Here is a 19,844-nt window from a genome sequence, read left to right as displayed (position 1 = left end):
AAAGTCTACACTTCTGCTACCCTGGCTGTGAGGGCTTTAAATGGTCAGTTTCATATGCTTAAATATCAGCAATATTTAATGTCTCTGCTTAAACAGAAATTGTTGACAAATACTGAATGTTCAGTGAACAAAGAATTGCAGGATTTATTGCATGCAGCTGAACAAGTGGGAAAGCATACTTTGCAATGTAGTTATGATTCACTGGAGGCCTCTTGCAGAGCCGCTGTTACAGGTTCTGTTATTAGAAGGCATGCTTGGTTAAAGGAACAGAATCTGCCTGATCATGTTAAAGCAAAATTATTAGATGCACCATTACAACATGATACTTTGTTTGGTACTAAAGCAGAAGAGGTGTTGGAAAAAAATGGAGGATAAAGCTAAATCCATGCAGTCAGTCAAGGATTTCTTACAGGTGCAGCCACCCAGATTTAGCAGAAACTGGCCTTCTAAAAATTGGTCCTTTCCAGTGTCAGACAGACCTGAAAGAGGCAGATACAGGCGTCCCAGAGGCAAATCTCAACCCCAAGGGTCATACAGGCCTAAACAATGGGGTATCCCTACCTCCAAAAGCAGAGAAGACAAATCACATCCTTACAGGAAACAGTCCCAATGACTTTCCTCTACCAGATCCAAGCACTTTTCTTTTGGCAGCCCCCTTAGGGGGAAAACTAGCACTTTTTTTTATCAAATTGGCAAATGGTTACCCAAGACAAATGGTTCCTGAACATAGTGTCCCAAGGCTACAGGTTCCATTTTCACACTCTACCAAGGTCAAAGGGTATGCCAAACCTGCCACACAATCAACGGGCAGAGGCACAAAAACAAATTACAGCCCTCATGGACATGAGGGCCATTCAGCAAGTGCCACAACAAGAGCAGGGGCAAGGATTTTACTCCAGACTATTCCTAGTACCCAGAAAGGACAAAACCTGGAGACCAATACTGGAACTGTCTATACTAAATACGTTTCTGGAAGTTCCAAAATTCAAGATGTTGACTCTGCAGCAGCTACTGCCCATGCTGGCCAAAAAGGCTTGGCTCGTAACTTTGGACCTAAGAGGCATACCTGCATGTCCCAATCAGACAATCTTGCAGAAGATACCTCAGATTCATAGCTGGCTCAATGCAGTACCAATTCTCTGCACTGCCCTTTGGCTTATCTACTGCGCCCAGGGTCTTCACAAAATGCCTGGCACCAGTAATTGCGTTTTGCAGACAAAATGGAATTCAAATATATCCCTACTTGGACGACTGCCTAATTCAAGCAGAGAACAAAGACACTCTTCTAAAGCATCTGGTGTTTGTAAAAAGATTACTAATTGGCCTAGGGTACACAGTAAATGAAAAGAAATCAAAACTAGTACCTTCTCAAGAGATAATATGACTGGGTGCAAGCTTAAATACAACTTCCCAGATGGCTTATCTCACGCCAGACAAACAAAAGCAACTGATTACTTATTTCAAGAAATTGGAAACAAAAACACACTTATCTGCAAGGAAACTCCTGCAGGCCTTGGGTTTCATGGCATCCTGCATTCTACTAATTCCATATGCCAGACTGCATATGAGGGAACTACAGTGGTATCTAAAAAATGTTTGGACACAGCATTGCCACAGTCTGGAGACAATAATTGCACTCATTCCCTGCCTACAACAGGAGTTTCGATGGTGGGCAGAAGCCTGTCACCACAACAAGGGTCTGATATTCAGTTTACCCACAGCCAGACAGACACTGACAACAAATGCATCAGATTATGCCTGGGGGGCCCATACGGCAGGAAAATATATTCAGGGCACATGGCCTGCAAACCAGATGCATCTTCACATCAATCAAAAAGAGATGCTAGCTGTTCAGAATGCCCTGACAGCTTTCAAAGACCTGCTTCATCCAGGACAGTTACTGATAAAGACAGACAACGCTACAGTCATGTGGTACATAAACAAGCAGGGAGGTACACATTCCTACCCCCTCTGCAGACAAGCAATGACCTTATGGGACACAGCATTGGCTCTTCAAGTTCACCTGCAAGCACAGTTCCTGCCAGGAAAAACAAATACTCTGGCAGACGAACTAAACAGAAACCTCATGGATCCCCATGAATGGAAACTGAATCCACAAGTCTTCAGTATGATAATAAGGAAATGGGGATGCCCAGACACAGATCTATTTGCCTCTCCTCACAACTGCCAATTGCAGAGATTCTGCACAAGGATTTATCACAAGCAAGCATGGAAAGTGGACGCCCTATCATTCAGCTGGAAAAAATCTAACAGTATATGGTTTTCCCCCTCTGCCTCTCCTTCCCAGAGTACTTCTAAAGGTCAGACAGGAGAAGCCATAAATTATTCTGATTGCACCAGACTGGCCACGCCAGCACTGGTACCCAATCCTAAAGACTTGTCTCAAGGTCCAGCATGGATTTTACCTCAAACTTCTCACTTGCTGACCCAACAAAACAATCAGATCCTGCACAGCCAACTCAGGACCTTAAATCTGGCAGCATGGCAGATAATGTAGCCATTATGAACACTCCTCTTTCAAAAGCTGTTATGGATGTCATCTTGGAGGCCAGGAGGCCCAGTACCAGAAAATCTTATGCAGAAAAATGGAAGAGATTCTGTGCTTGGAACCAGGAACAAGGCATTGACACGTGTGTACCAAACATCCCTCAGATTTTACAATGCCTAACTGAGATGCTGGACAAAGGCCTTTCTTTCTCCTCAATTAAGATTCACACCTCTGCCATTTCAGCCCATTACAATACGAAACCACCTATTTTTTCACATCCTTTAATAAGGCAGTACCTCAGAGGGGCCAAAAACATTAGGCCTCCAAGGAGAGCACCAATTCCGGCCTGGGACCTCCAATTATGTTTTGGAAAAACTCACACTGCCTCCTTTCAAGCCAGCATCAACAGCAGATATAAAATTCTTATCCTGGAAAACAGCTCTGCTCCTAGCTATAACCTGTGCAAGCGAGTCTCTGAGTTACAGGCACTCATGGCTCTGGAACCTTTAATCATCTTTCATCCAGACAGGGTTTCTCTGAGGACAAACCCTACATTTATGCCTAAGGTGGTGTCCAGTGTGGCCCTCAACCAAGCCATTCACCTGCCCACCTTTTATCCAAACCCACAGAACAAGGGTGAGAAAATTCTCCATTCTTTGGACATGCACAGGCAGCTACGCTTCTACTTGGACAGAACTAAAGCTTTCAGAAAGACTGAGCAACTTTTAGCATCTTATGCTGCAGGATCACAAGGAAAGGATATCTCAAAACAGACATTTTCAAAATGGATAGGCCATTGCATCCGTTTCTGCTGTTTTCAATATGGCAAATCCGTGCCTAAGGGCGTTAGGCCTCATTCCACCAGAGCAGCAGCCACTTCAGCAGCCTTCCTTAGAGGAATACCAACCAAAGATATCTTAGAGGCTGCAACTTGGAGCTCAGTGCACACCTTCACAAAGCACTACCACTTACCTCTTTACTCTAAGTCCAGAGCAGGCTTTGCCACTGCAGTTCTGCAGGGCCTCATAGCCTCTCCTAATCCTATTTAGCCCAGCCACCCTACCTCAGCTTTGGGATTCTACCCAAGAGTAATGACTGCAACAGTGAAACACGATGAACATAGTACAGTTGTGTACCTACCATAAATGTAGATGTTCGAGTGTATTCACTGTTGCAGTCCAGGTTACCCACCCACCATCCCCCTTGTCTTTGTTGGGACTTTTCGACACTTCTCTATCCTATATAACCTTTTTGGTGTATTTGCATGTAGATGAAGGAAATGTTATTTTTGTGCATGCATTTTTTATTGGCATATTTTTCAGCCTACCATTTGGGGCCACCTGACATCTGGGGAAAGAAAAACTGAAGAAAATGGTGCGGGCTGCATCTTTTATACCCTTGGCGCGCTGACGTCAGGGAAGAGGTGACAGCAGCCGACGCCGGACCCAGACTTTGAAATTCTGGCCGACTGAGGGTAGCCTGCCGGCAGATAACCCAAGAGTAATGACTGCAACAGTGAATACACTCGAACATCTACATTTATGGTAGGTACACAACTGTACTTTTCTTGTGATGTCCAATGTTAAGTTGTCAATCTCGCCTTCATTCTTGCTGGATGGGTTCGGAGCCGATCCTCGGCTCCGACTCGGCACTTGCTTAGCTTGAGAACTCCTTTTACCAGCTCGAGGCAACCCTATATCCCATGATGCAAGGCGGGACTACCTCAGATCTCGTTTGCCGCTTTGCGAAGAGGTCTCCTTTTTGCCAGCTGAGGTAAGTTGAATTTTTCAAAAAGCTTAGTCAGGGTTTTATCTCTCCCTTGTTCCTTTTTATAGTGTGTAGTGTTTCTACAGTCCACCCTATTTCCCCATATAGTTAAAAATCTTTTAGTTTTTATAAAAAGTTTAAAAATTTTTCAGATAGGCCTAGGCCCCCTTTCTTAATCCCTACCTGTGTGTCTGTGTTTGTTGGGATTAATTGTGTGATTGTTGGGGGTGTGTGAGTATTTTTCTTCTTGGACTATGTCTAAGGAAGGAAAGGTCTCAGGCTTCAAGAAGTGTGACTCGTGCTGTCAGAAAATGTCTCTGACAGATGGTCACACTTCTTGTGTTTACTGCCTGGGGCCTTTACACCTGCAGGACTCCTGTGCTTTGTGTCACTCTTTTAGCCAGAGAGTCCTGCAGGAAAGGAGGAATAAGTTGATCCTCCATGGCTTACTAAAGCCAGAAGGTTCACCCACTAAAACTGGGTCTAGTAAACCTTCTAAGCCACCGAAGGTTCAGGCTACAGCTTCTAAGCCTTCTCCGGTGGCTCCGACCGGAGCCGATCTTTCTTCTTCTAAGGTAGTAGTGTCGGTTCCGACACCCAATCTACTGTTGCCTTGTCGGCTCCGGCTGGAGCCGACATATTATCCAGTATCGGAGCCGAGAAGCCTTCGGCTCCATCTGGAACTCAGGGGACGGCTCCGATGACTTCGTCCAGGAAGAGATCTCGGTCCCCTTCGTTGGAGTCTATCCACTCGGCTCCGGGGTCTCCTCTTTTGTCGGAGCGGAGTCATCGGAGCCGATCTTCGAGATCTTCCAGGCTGTCTGACCACGATTTAGAGAGGGTGGTAAGCAGGCTGTTGAAGTCGCAGGCACTAGCCCAAATGTTCCATAGCCCGTCTCAGCAGACTTCGGCTATTGCTTTACCCCTTGAACTTCCTCCTCCGACTCCCCTCCAGAGTTCAGAGCCGGAGCTTCTCGGGACAGCGACCGTGTCGGCGCCGGAGCAGATACATCCTTCTTCGGCTCCGTCGTCTTCGGCTCCGATCTCTTCCATGAGACCTTCCTTGGAGGGATCCAGTCGTCGAGTTTCCCTTGTCGGCTCCGAGGGGGCTAGTGGCATCGGACCCTTGTCCGACCCCGCTCTCCCCCTCGGGGCTTCGGCTTTGGTAAGCTCGGCACCATCTGCCTCGGAGCCTTCTCTCTCGGTGGAGCCGGGAATTCCTATTTCCTCGGAATGGGAATATTCCGGCCTCCCGGGGAGGGGAGCCCTTGAGGTGATGAGGAGTGTCCTGGCACCTGAGCCAGGTCAACGGTCCATCCCTTTAGCTCCTCCCTCTTCGGTGCCTGTAGACTCCTCTTGCCAGCCTCTTTGCTCCCAGGCCCAGGGATCCATCGCCCCAGGTTTCCCCATTGGGAATATCTTCCTCTTCCGAGGTTTCTCCTGATCCTGCAGGGGAACCTCCTCGGAAGAGGACGTGTAAGAGGAAACACACAGACTCCCGAGTCTACAACATCGGATACCGACTTAGATGAGTCTGAGGGTTCCCCACGGTCCCCCTCTGAGGATGTCTCCTTTTCAGACATCCTTGAGCTCCTCAAACAGAGGGGGAATTGGCCCTCCATTGACCCCTCCGAGGATGAGTCGGTATACCTGGAGGCTTTTGGATCCCGACCCTCCACCTCCTGGGTGTCTCCGCCTTTCGACCCACTTATGCAGGTAGTGGCTCGGAAGGCGTGGGCAGCTCCAGATTCTGTGGAACAGGTCCCCAGGAGACCGTCCAAATTTATCACGGCCCCTGCAGACAAGCAGTTTCTTTCTAAGGGCGTCTCTGTGGATGCTATGGTGGTGGTGGCGGCCACCAAGAAGGAACTTGCGGATCCTTCAGTACCTGTCCATCCTCCTAACAAAGATTCTAGGACCATGGACAGGTATGGAAAGCGGATGTTTTCTTCAGCGACCTTTGCTATGCGTTCGCTGAACTACCTTTGTCACTTCACCAGGCTTCAAAGAGATATTCTCAAGGAACTAGGTGAAGTGGTCCAGGATCCTTCTGCTGCTGGGGCTCAAGAAAAGATTGCCTCACAGCTAGCAATCCTGAATTCCTTAACTAACTCCTCCATGCGGCTCATATCCTATGCAGCCGATGGAGCGAGCAGGGCCGCAGGCACAGGAGTGGCTCTTAGACGTCAAGCCTGGATGCGGCTTTGTAATTTTGCGGACCCCTTTAAGGCGCCCTTCACCAATACCCCTTTGACGGTTCGGCTTTGTTCGGACCTCAGGTGAAGGAAACCTTAACCAGGTGTGAGCAGGACGGCAAAACTCTTTCTGCCGTTGGAGTCCATTTTTCCACCCCTTCTAGACCCTATCCCAAGGGTCAGAAGGGAGGAAAGATGTGGTTCCAAAGCCCAAGGAGCAGCCGACACACGTGGCAGTTTACCCCCAGAGGCAGAGGGGTAACAATAAACGCCCTAGGGGCAGAGGGGTCCTCAGAACCAGGGCAACAGGGAGTCTCTTCCTGAGAAGCCCTTTCAGCATCCCTGAGGTGTTGCCCGACTGTCCACCCTTGGAGGCAGTCGGGGGAAGGATTTCGCTGTACCCAGTAGCCTGGCGTTCCCTTTCACAAGATATGTGGGTACAGTCGATCATATCCGAGGGTTACAAAATTCCCTTCGAAAGGTATTCCGTACCTCACCAATCCCTTCCAGACATCTCACCCGGTCAAAGGGATTTGGCAGAACAGGAGGTTACAAAGCTCCTAGAAAAAAGAGCCGTCCAGACTGTTCCAGCAGACCAAGTAGGATCCGGCGTCTACTCCAGATTCTTTTTGGTCCCCAAAAGGACGGGAGATTGGAGACCAATACTAGACCTAAGCAATCTAAACAGATTTGTCAAGAAGGCAAGATTCCAGATGGTCACGCTTCAGTCCATTTTGCCCTTTCTGGGCAAGGACAACTGGATGTGCTCGATAGACCTTCAGGACGCGTACTATCACATAAAGATCCACAGGCGCTCCAGGAGGTTTCTCCACTTTCGGCTAGGGACCAGTCATTATCAATTCAGAGCCCTGCTCTTTGGCCTCACTTCAGCCCCCAGAGTGTTTACCAAATGCATGGCAGTGGTCACAGCTCACCTGAGACGTCAGGGATTCCAGGTGTTTCCTTATTTGGACGACTGGCTCCTCTCCGCCACCACCAGGCATCAGCTTCTTCAGTCCAGAGACTACACTCTGCAGCTTTGCAAAAGTTTGGGAATTTCAGTGAATTTCGAAAAATCTTCTCTGTGGCCTTGCCAATCTATCACCTTTATAGGCGCAGAATTAAACACCGTCAAGTTGTCAGCCAGGCTAACAGATCAGAGAATTCTGGACATCCAAAAATACGTTCGGATATTATTGCAGAGCAGCAAAGTCAAAGCCAGATTGATACTGAAAGTTCTAGGTCTTATGGCTGCGGCCATTGTTCTTCTACCACTGGCTCGCTTCCACATGCGTCTGCTGCAGTGGATGTTACTCACTCAGTGGTCGTTCCACAGTCTTCCGATGAAACACGAAATCTTAGTCACACAATCGTGCAGAGCTCATCTGAACTGGTGGATATCTTCCCCTCTTCTTCACCAGGGCCGACCGTTTGTTCCCCCTCCTCCGGTTGCCACAGTCACTACGGATGCCTCTCTGATCGGGTGGGGGGGCATTATCAGGGCAGGATGGTCCATGGGACGTGGCAACCCATAGAATACCATCTGCACATAAATGTCCTGGAGATGAGAGCGGTGCTTTTAACGTTGCAAGCCCTCAACGACTTTCTTCCCGCGGGGACTATTGCAGTGCAAACGGACAACATGTCCGTGGTCTGGTACATCAACAAGCAGGGCAGGACCAGGTCCTATCCGTTGTGTCGAGAAGCTCTCAGACTTTGGCAATGGGCAATCTCCTCTCATCTGTTTCTGATAGCAACGCACATCCCCGGCAGGTCCAACCTCTTGGCGGACAGGCTGAGCAGAGCCATTCTCATGCCTCACGAGTGGTCTCTCAATCAATCTATAGTGGACCAGATTTTACTGAAGTGGGGCACACCTTGTTGCAATCTTTTTGCTACTCCCCAAAACAGCAAGTGCCCTGACTTCTTCACCCTCTTTCCCCTACCAGGCCCACCCCTGAGAGACTCTCTAACCCAGGATTGGCCCCGGGGACTTCTTTACGCTTTTCCTCCCTTTCCCTTGATTCCACAAGTCATTCAGAAAGCCACCGTTTTGAGGGCCAAGTTGATTCTCATTGCCCCTTACTGGCCTCGACAAATTTGGTTCCCGACTCTGCATAGTCACCTCCTGGTGCAGCCTTTGCATCTGGACCCAGTTCCGGATCTTTTGATCCACCAGTCGGGTCAACAGCACTGGGCCATTCATTCTCTCAACCTCACTGCTTGGTTGCTCCACTTCCTTCCCTAGCCAGGCTTCCTATGATCTCTGACCCTGTCAGAGATATCTTAGTAGCTTCTTTGAAGTCGTCCACCAGAACCGTGTATGCTAGCAAGTGGCGACGTTTTTCCATTTGGGCCAACTCCAGGCACATTGATCCCTTTACTGCTCCCATGCATTCTGTTTTAGATTTCCTGGCTGAAGTTTTTCAGTCAGGATCTTCTTCATCAACAGTCAAAGTTCAACTGGCGGCTATTTCCAAATATCATGTTGGCTTGCAAGATCATAACATTATGTCACATAGACTATGCAAAGCCTTTCTGAGAGGAGTTTTTCTCCTGAAACCGCCAATAAAACATCCTCCTCCACAATGGGATCTAAATTTAATGCTAGCATCCTTGATTTTACCACCCTTCAAACCGTCTGCCTCATGTTCCTTGAAGTTATTAACCTGGAAAACTATATTCTTACTGGCTGTCACTTCAGCAAGAAGGGTTTCCGAGATTCAAGCTCTCTGCATCCGTTCCCCTTACTTGGTTTTTCACAAGGACAGGGTATCCTTGAGAACGAATCCGTCCTTTCTCCCCAAGGTTGTTTCTCAAACTAATATTAATCAATCCATCGATCTACCAGTCTTTTTCCCAAATTATTCTGACAGAGCTGAACAAAAGCTTCATTTTTTGGATGTCCATCGTCAGCTCAGGTACTATTTGCATAGAACTAAACAATTCAGGAAATCGGACCAATTATTTGTCTCCTATGCAGAGAACAGGAAAGGTCTCCCAGTATCTAAAGTGACCTTATCCAGATGGTTGTCTTCCACCATTTCTTATGTGTATTCGCTCAGAGGCAAGCAACTACCTTCTAAACCGAAAGCACATTCAACCAGGAGTCTATCCACTTCTGCAGCCTTTCAGGATAGACTACCCATTGATACCATTTGTGCAGCAGCTACTTGGGCCACTCCTCATACCTTTGTCTCTCATTACAAATTAGATTTGGCCTCCAGAGACAGGGCCAGTTTTGGTTCCACAGTTCTCAAGAGTCTGTTCCATTTAGCCACCCGGGATACAGGTGCTAGGGACGTGGTCCCATCCAGCAAGAATGAAGGCGAGATTGACAACTTAACATTTAGAAGTTATGTACCTACCATAACGTTCCATGTTAGTTGTCTTCTCTTGCCTTCTTTCTTGCGTCCCCCTCCTTCCCCCTGGCCTGGACAGATCTTGAAGAGTTTCCTCTTCTCAGGTTGTTCCCTCCTGAGTTTTCAATACAAGAGTCCTTGTTATGAACTGTTGTTTTCCTAGTTCTACTAGGTTAGTCCTTAGCAGGGTATGTTAGCTACCAAACGAGATCTGAGGTAGTCCCGCCTTGCATCATGGGATATAGGGTTGCCTCGAGCTGGTAAAAGGAGTTCTCAAGCTAAGCAAGTGCCGAATCGGAGCCGAGGATCGGCTCCGAACCCATCCAGCAAGAAAGAAGGCGAGAGAAGACAACTAACATGGAACGTTATGGTAGGTACATAACTTCTAATTTCAGCCTATGCCACATCTTGCTTTTTGTTTTATTGAAAGCCATCAAACAGAAAAACAAACATCCCAATACCCCCATAAAAGTTATTGATTTAATACTAAGACAAAAAACTATATACATCTTCAAATAATGAAGCGTTACCCTCCTAATAGGAACAAATGCCACAAAACTGTAGCCACACTTAGACTTCAGTTAACCTAAAATAAAGGTTATCCATGCTAAAACTCATGGTGCAGCCAGTGCTTCTACTAAGTGTTAATTGGTTTTGTCTTGTCTTTATATTTCTCCCAGATGGGAAGACCTTTGAATGCTTTCAGAGATCATTGTCTTCTAGCCAATTTCTGTTTTCATTTTCCCCCTCAGCCAATCACTCCTTGCAAGACTGTAACCAATTTATCTTTATCAGATTGTCTCCATGGAGACATGAGAACCAGACAGTCAATTTCTGTTTATCAGATTGTTTTCATGGAAAGATGAGGGCCAGATACAGAATCGCTAATAAGCATACATTCATTTGCTAGAAAAAAAACCTCATAGTATTCAATGTTTTTTTTATTTACTTGCTTAAAATTTTTTGCTAAATTAATCTAAGGTCCTTAATCTAGTTGTCCCCCCATGTAAAAATGAGAGAAAGCACAGTAATGTTTCTTTTGTCATGCTCTTTTAACCAGGCTTTTTTTTTTTTTTTACATTGCAGTGCATTACTTCAAACTGAACAAGAAGAAAAAGAGAAGGGAGAAAAAAAGAAAAAAAGCAAAAAACAGCAGCACATTTTTGCAATCCCCATTACACTTAAAAAAAAAAATAACTGAGAAAACTTTACTTAATTTTCTTCCGTCTCTTCCCCAAAGCATTTTTCTGAACATTAATGACATAAAGTAGGTCATATACTGTCCCCCATTACAGTCCAACACATTCTGAAAAAGTCCAATATTTCCAGATTTTCTTCTTTCATATTTCAGAAATATAATTATTGTATTGTAATCCCACATTAAGTTACTGGTTTTATGATTGTCCATCTCCATATCTAAAATGCTGTCTCTGCTTCAATTGAAATGTACTCTTGATTCTTCTAGTCAACTCTTGTGGTCCCTTCCTTCTCCAACATTTTCCGTTCAAACAGTGGAGAAAGTTTCACAGATACAGTTTTTCTGTGGTCTTTATTACCAGAATAATGAGAAGCAGAATCTCTTTTGTTACACAGTTCACTTTTTGTTGGACAAATTGTTGTATTTCCTCTGTAGCATTACTTCCTCAAAAAATGATTTTGCCCCTCCTGGGAAAGAATACTTTGAAGACAGCTGGATACAGCAGTTTGAATCTCACATCTGCTTCTCTACATTCTCTGAATAGTGGAATGAATTTACTCCTCTTATGTCTGGCGTACAATGAACAATCATTCTTCACAAACACTCTGCTGTCTCCCACTTGTATATTGTCCTACTGCCAAATCTACCAAGTCCTTCTGCTGGTAGGATTGCATCTTTACTATTAAAGGTCTAGGTTGCTTTCTCATAGCCAGGTTTGGAACATACACACAATGTGCCCCATCAACCAACAACTCCTGTTGTGGAAAACCTGTCCAGTTGCTTATTTGTGCTTTTCTAAAATTATTGCAGTCTGTTCCTTTCAGCTTCTTTAGTATAGCTGAATATCTTGGGTTTTTATTACGTGCTTTGTTCTCTAATTCTATTATTTTTTTAAACATCTCTTCTTTAGGAGACGCATATTCAGACAGGTTTTTCTTCATTTCATCATCTGATTTTTGCAGCTTTATCACCTCATCTGAATATCTGTTTAAAGCTTCTTCCATTTTTTTTCCACCTTTTGTTGTTTGTATTGATGTACTCCATCAGTGTTACGTTTATTTTAACCATGTCTGTGTGCAGTTGTCTTATATGTTCCTGTGGATTACTAGAAGGCATGTTTGGAGGTTGCACTGCTTTATGCTAAACAGCTGCAGAACTTTCCCCATTCAATGTTGCTTCATCACTTTTTCTAGCTGATATTTTCCCAGGTGCTCTCTATTTCTTTTTTATTGGTGTCCAGGCAGTACACTTACTAGTGAGTTACTGTTTACCCATAAACACAGAAGTCTACTGGCCTTCTCTGTTGAGTTTTTCATACTGGGAGAGCTAGAGTTAAGCTGTTACTGAATGTGAACCCATCTTAGAAGTCTTTGTTGGACAAGTAGTTTGTCCTCCTTATTCAGTAAAAGGCCAGACTTGGGTATTCCTGAAGTGTCTGGGGCCCCTTTTAAAAATAGAAGGGTGGATCTTTCTGTGGAAGATTTAGAAATCCCATAACTCGGAGACTGAGATAGCATATGTGGGCCACATTCAAGCTAGTGAAAACTGTAATTCTGACATTGAAGACTCCTTGTTTTCTGCTTCTTATCTTGGTGACTTCTGCTTTGAGGCCTCCCTTGATAGGATGGAGGAGGTGTTCCAGAGGAAAGTCAAAAAATGTTCAGAAGCCCAGGAAAAAGGGTATGGTGTTTGCTAGAACCTATACCACTAGGAATTCCTCCAATACTAGACATCCTGGAGGCTGTATTTAATAACACTTCTGTGGAGCCTGAATCCCCATTCTACAAGGAAGCTTGACCAGTTCTTGAAGGTAAAACATTCCCATAAGTGTCTCAGTAGGAGCCTTTTAGCTAATCCAAATGCATTGTCTCTGGATCCCAGCAAGGGAGATACCTCTGTTCTAACCAGGAACTACATTCACAGTGATAAGTAGACAATAGCACTCAATAGATTTGGGAAGAAGGTTTGTAACTCTGTTAGTGTTTCCGTCAGAATCTTAATTTGCTAGTCCCACAAGCATAACTACCAGCTGTACCTGGAGGAAAAGGTGAGCTAAGGCAGATCGGATCAAAGAAAATAATCTGAAACAAGATGGTGGAGGTTGTTGACACTACCTTTCTGGTAGTAAAGCACGTAAGAAATTTGGCAGTAATGGTGTGGATACATCATGCAGGGCAGCAACAACCGGGTTTATAATGAGGAGACATTACCTGGCTTAGGACTAAGGTCCGGCCAGACAATGTCAGAACAGATCCTTAATGCCCCTTTAAACAAGGACCTGTTGTTTGGACTTCTGTACAGAATTTGACAGTTCTCCTTAATGTCAGAGTTGCCGGTGAATTCACTATATGTGTGTTGTATTGTTCACTGTGGGGAGTAGTGTTGTAACTCCTGGGCATCTGATGCAGAAGGCCCAACTACCAGAACTTTACACCCTAACACTTCTCAACCTGGTAGATGCCCGCCATCCTGAATGTTAGGACACCTGTGGTGTAAGTGGGATGCCATCTTTTATTCTTTGTTGCCATGGTTCTAGAAAACAAGATCCATAGTAAATGCCTACGCCAATGGTCATGCCCACTTCTAGTTTGCTTCTGGAGTACAGATAAGTACCCCTCAGAGGAAATGCCTGTTGCTTTGTTTATTTGCTGAGTAGTGGTTTTAGGATGCCAGTTGCTGCTGCTGTTTGTTTTAGGCTGCTGCTTATTGGATGTCTGGTTAGACATTTTCTGACGTGACCAGTTATGACCTTTGTGACAAACTCCTCACAGTGGCATTCCTAGTGAGTGTTTATTCTGTTTGGGCTTAGAACATAACATTTCCTCTTGCCCCATTGTACAAGGTTCAATGAAAAGACCATCAAACAGAGAAGAAAACCTCTCCAAGACTACTTGAATCCAAAAAGTCAACTTGTTTTGTCTAGGTCTACCATATCAGCAGCCAGATTACTTGACACACATCACACCTTATAAAAGAGAAGTGCCCACAAGAGAAGGGGCACCATTGGAACAAATTATATGCTGGTATAGTCCCATGAACTCCTGAAGCTTTAGGGAATTAGGTCTGCTGAGTGCTTTTTGTGACACCCCCCCCCCCCCATCCAAGGTACCTACTTTGGCCGAAAACTCTGGCAATGCTTCTTAAGAGGTCACCACTCTTTAAGAAAAAAAGAAGCTCCTTCTAAGCTAAAGTCCTTTAGGCCTTTGTCAGTTCAGATGACTATGTGAACACCTGATTCCAGTGCTCCTTTTCTGATAACTGAGGGTACCAGCAAAATACCTCCGGTTTCTTTGTGATTATATCCACTGCTGCCATAATGAAGTTGGCTCCCACCAGTGACCAGAAACTTCGCAGGTGGGCACTATCCCTACGTGCAGGCCCAAGACATCCAAATCTTGGACTTATGCAGTTTGAGTTGTGTGGACCTCTGCTCACCCTTACCCAGTCCTCATTATAGGAGTTGTTGAGATTGACTCAGGATTTCATGATACTCATTGTAGTATTCACTGTTGCTGTCTTCACTATTTGGGATATCATGCCATGCTGGTATTCCACAGCTGGCCAGTCTTCCAAAGCAATTTCTTCACTTGTGCTTTGCTTGATGTCATTTTCAAATGTTTCTTGCCTTGTGGTGACATTTGTATCCCTAAATGCATCTAGTCAGTCAGATGTCTTCCAGTCTGCTACATGTTCACATACAGCATTTTTCAGACTTCATTGTGGTAGCAAACTCAGCAGGACCTACATAGTTTGCCACAAGTGGATATGTCACAAAGACACATTTCTAGATATCACAAAGAAGTGGGGTGCGTCAAAGATGGATCGGTTTGTTTTTTATTTAAACAGGTGAGATACTTAAAGGGTAATAACCTGAAAAACCTGGATGGCAGATGCGTTCTCTCTGGTTTTGATATGTTTGTTTCTTTGTGCTTTGTCTGATCCCTAGAGTATTGACAAAAGCACAAGAGGGGAAGACAAAGTAAACTGCTTGTTCCTTTTTAGCCAAGACAACACTAGTTCCCTCTTATTTTTGAAATGGCAAGAGAAAACATATGGCACTGCTACAGATAGTGGACCTCCTAATGCAGAACAAGGTGTCTGTTACACCTAGTCTAGACGCACATAAGCGAACAGCTTGGAAAATCTCCCTAATCCCAGGTGGGTGCAAATTCTCAAAGGAAGGAAGCCAGGAAATGTAGAACAAAAAAAATCATACCTAGCAAAATGTAAAATATTTTCCTTCTGGTACTAATCCAGGGGTTTTGACCCCCCTTCCCCCCGGAAAAAGCTAAGGTGGCACGAGTCCTGGAATACCTGTCAGACCTGTACAGACCTGGCTTCCATATAAATCCATGCATCAGCTCTCTTAGCTCGCTTACATGTGAATTTCCCTCTCTTCATGCTAGACCTTTTGTTGCATAGTTTCTGAGGGTTGTTATTAACCTTAGACCTCCCCCAGTAAACAAATGGATCCACCATGGGACTTAACTTGTGTGTTACAGAAATCTCTGTTTGAGCTAGCTTCTTAGTTCCCCATTAAGTATTGTTTCTGGTGGAAGTCATCTCTGTTAAACATCATTCAGAGCTATAAGTTTTAATGTGTAGGGAACCTTTTCTCTTCTTTCATCAGGATATATTGTCCCTGTGTGCCTAATATTGCTATTGAAATTACTTTAAACCACACCTTCCAATAACCTACCTTTTGCATTCGCCCCAGAGTGCAGTTGAGGTAACTTGACATTCTCTGGATGTGCACAGATAGCTAAGATTTTATTTGCACACAAGGAAAGAAATCAGACTGATCTTTTATTTTTTTTTCTCTTCTTCTTTACAGAAAGGACTTAAAGAAAACCTTTGAACAAACAGTGTAGCTGGAAAACTTTACTGGCTGGAAAATTGTATTTCCTTTTGTTACTATTATCATGGGAAACAGACTCCCCAAATGGCTGAACACTGATCAGCAGGATGTTCTTCATCTCACATTGCTGCAGTCATAACCTGTGGGTAGTCCGCTGTCCTCGGTCGGCCCGAATACCAAAGTGTTAGGCTGGCGTCGGTCATGGTCGCTCAGATCTGACGTCAGTACGCCGTGGTACTAAAGCGCATGACCGACGTCATATCCTCAGTCTTTCTTGCCGCATGGTCCGAAGCAGAAGCAGCGTTTGCAAGTGCCGTCGGCCCTGAAATTTTCAGATTCTGAGTTTCAGACCGAAAACCAAGTTTGGCTAAGTACCCGCTGGGAATATTTTGTCTTTTCTTGCCTCAGTTAAATCCGGATGTCAGAAAAAGTGAATAATTGTATTTCTTGTGGGAAACAGATACCTCATAGGGATTACCACTCTCTGTATTCCTTGCTTGGGGCCTGAGCACGACTTAGTCGGGTGTCGCTTTTGTGCTAGATTTAATAAGCGCACCATTAAACGTAGGTTAGATTGTGCTAGGCTTGTCTTCGGTAAGCGGTGTAATTACAATATGCCGTCGGATCCTCCGACGCCCGCTACCGCTAAGAAGCGTAAAGAAAAATCGTTAAAGTCCAAGCAGGATGAGTTGTCCGTTCCGGATGCCGGTTCTTTAGAAACTACGGTGGAATCTGTGGATCCAGCCGAGGTTTCAGCTGAGTCTCAGGGGGAGCCGTTAATTTTGCAAGATGTGGCCTCTCAGGAGTCGGGTCAGGCTGAGGGGGCCTCTCAGGTTGCTGTACTCCCTTCTTTACATAAGGTGGTTAGGCCTTCTCCCTCTGTCTCTAAGGTACCTTCCAAGGTCAGGCCTGGTTTGTCTTCCTCTGGCATCAGTCCTAGTTCTGCAGGTTCTGTACCTAAAAAACACATGCTTAAAATGGCAGAAGATTTGATTACCTTGATCAGAGGTTCTATGCCCCCTCCTGATAAGAGGCCTAGGGTGGAGCCAGAGGTGGAAGGATTGGAACATTCTTCAGATTACTCAGAGTCTTCGGCTGAAGACATTCAGGATTTTCCCCCTTATTCTGATTCAGACGCAGAGGATTCTAGTCCTTCTGCTTCCCCTCCAGAGGATTTTTCTTTTTCAGAAACCCTGCATTCTATGAGGGAGCATTTTAAATGGGAAGGTCAGGATTTCTCAGATTCCCGAAAGAGGCTTAGGGAATTCTTGTTTTTACCACAGCATAGGCCCTTGGCTATACCTCCTGTTTTGGATGTTGTTCAGGATGTTTTCTCTGAGGTTTCCCTTAATCCAGACTCTTTGCCTCCTGCCCCGGTTAAGCCAGACAGGTATTACAGAGTGCCAGAGGCTCATAAATATTTGTATAAGAGCCCAAGGGCTGACCCAGAAACTATTAGCCAGGGGTGTCAGGGCTTCTGTTGTAAAGAATCCAGTTCCTATGGATAAAGATTCTAGAGCTTTGGATAGGTGGGGTAAAAAAGTGTATACCTCTTCCAATGAGGGCTTTGAATTGTCAGTTTCATATGCTGAAGTACCAGAATTTTCTCCTTGGTCAGTTAAAAACGAAGGTAGATGCTTTAGCAGAGGGCATAGAGTGTAAGGAATTACAGGATTTGGTTCATGCCTCTGATCAGGTGGGTAAGCATTCTTTGCAATGTGGTTTTGATGCTTTACAGGCTTCTTCCAGGGTAGCTGCCACTGGGTCAGTTATTCGTAGGCATGCCTGGCTTAAGGATCAGAACTTGTCAGAGCATGTTAAAGCTCGAATTTTGGATGCTCCCCTTCAGTCTGAAGTTTTGTTTGGTTCTCCTGTGGAGTCAGTCTTGAAGAAAATGGAAGACAAAGCTAAGTCTATGCAGACTGTTAAGGATTTTTTACAGGTGCAGCCCCCTAAGTTTAGCAGAAATTGGCCTACTAAGGGATGGGCTTACCCTTCTTCTGATTTACAGTCTAGGGGCAGATCTAGACGTGGTAGGGGCAGAGCTCATGCACAGGGTTCTTTTAGGCCTAGGACGTGGAGTTCCCCTGCACAGTCTACAGGTGAGGGCAGGGGCCAGTCCTTTCGTAAACAGACCCAATGACCTGCATCTTCAGCTGCCCGATCCTTCCTGTCTGGCAGCTCCTCTAGGAGGAAAGTTGGCACTTTTCAGGCAAAATTGGCTTTTAGTCACCCAGGACAAATGGGTGTTGGACATTATAAACCGAGGCTACAAGTTTTATTTCCACACATTGCCTCCTTTCAAAGGCATGCCAGACGTTCCTCCTCAGCAAAAGGTGGAGGCTCACAAACAGATTTCTTTACTTCTACAAATGGGGCTATCCAGCAGGTCCCTCCGTCAGAAGTGGGCCTAGGATTTTATTCTCGCCTGTTTCTTGTACCAAAGAAAGGAAACACTTGGAGGCCAATTCTGGATTTGTCTATTCTCAACACATACCTGGACATTCCAAAATTCAAAATGTTGACTTTGCAACAACTTCTGCCTCTGCTAGGCAAAGATCACTGGATGGTAACTCTGGATCTCAAAGAGGCTTATCTTCATATTCCTATCAGGCCCAGCTGCAGGAGATTCTTGCGCTGGCTGGGACTTTACATTATCAGTTCTCTGCATTGCCCTTTGGCTTATCTACTGCGCCCAGGGTGTTCACAAAGGTTCTGGCTCCGGTGATAGCCTTCTTAAGGTTAAGAGGAATACAAATTTATCCTTATTTGGACGATTGCCTGATTCTTGCTCAAGACAAAGACAAGCTCCTTCAACATCTACAGTATGTTATGGCAGTGTTAAGGTGCCTAGGGTATTCTGTGAACGAAATAAAGTCCAGTCTAGTACCCTCTCAGGACATGTGCTTTCTGGGTGTGAGACTGAATACAGCCTCTCAGATGGCATTTTTGACCCCGGACAAGCAAAGAAATCTTACCCTTTACTTCCAACAATTGTCTCTACGGTCCAGGCTGACTGCAAGGACAGTCCTTCAAGCCTTGGGGTTCATGGCATCTTGTATTCTGGTGCTTCCCAATGCCAAACTGCATATGAGGAAGCTACAATGGTATCTCAAAAGTGTATGGACTCAACACTGCCACGATTTGGACACTGTCATTCAGATAATACCTTGCATTCAAAAGGAATTTTTGTGGTGGGCTCAGGAATGTCACCTAAACAAGGGACTCTCTGTGACCCGACCAGAGGCGAGTCAGATCTTAACGACAGATGCCTCAGACAAGGCTTGGGGAGCACACCTCAATGGAAAATGGGTTCAAGACACGTGGCCTGCCAGACTTCAACATTTGCATATCAACATGAAGGAGATGTTAGCAGTCCAATTTGCATTGATGGCTTTCAAGGATCTACTTCACCCAGGACAAGTGTTGATTCAAACAGACAACACAACTGTCATGTGGTACATCAACAAGCAAGGGGGAACCCATTCGTACCCTCTTTGCAGGCAAGCTATGATTTTGTGGGAAACTGCTCTCAGTTTGCACCTCACTCTTCAGGCAAGGTTTCTGCCAGGAGCACAGAACTCCTTAGCGGATGTTTTGAGCAGACAGATGGTGGATCCCCACGAGTGGAAATTGGATCCTCATGTATTTCGACAGTTGACAGTGCTTTGGGGGACTCCAGACATAGATCTGTTTGCTTCTCCACTAAATTTCCAGCTGCCAAAGTTTTGCACAAAGATGTTTCATCCAAAAGCTTGGAAAGTGGATGCTCTATCATTCAGTTGGAACAATCTTCACGTCTATGCCTTTCCTCCTCTGCCTCTCCTTCCCAGGGTGCTCTTGAAGGTCAGACAGGACAAGCCCTCCATGATTCTAATAGCTCCAGATTGGCCACGTCAGCACTGGTACCCTCTGCTGAGGAGTTTAGTACGGGAGCCTCCTTGGCCTTTGCCAT

General features: G+C 45.3%; 1 protein-coding gene across 4 annotated transcripts in view; it reads left to right on the top strand.

The window, feature by feature from the left end:
• BBX (BBX high mobility group box domain containing) overlaps positions 1-19,844 on the top strand; it is a 2,705,004-nt gene that overhangs the window by 462,777 nt on the left and 2,222,383 nt on the right. The window lies entirely within an intron of this gene.

Source organism: Protopterus annectens, chromosome 5.part0 (genome assembly GCF_019279795.1).
Source record: "Protopterus annectens isolate FY-2018-M chromosome 5.part0, PAN1.0, whole genome shotgun sequence".
NCBI lineage: Eukaryota > Metazoa > Chordata > Ceratodontiformes > Protopteridae > Protopterus > Protopterus annectens.
The sequence above is the reverse complement of the archived record's forward strand: the minus strand, read 5'-3'. Positions and strand labels throughout refer to the sequence as shown.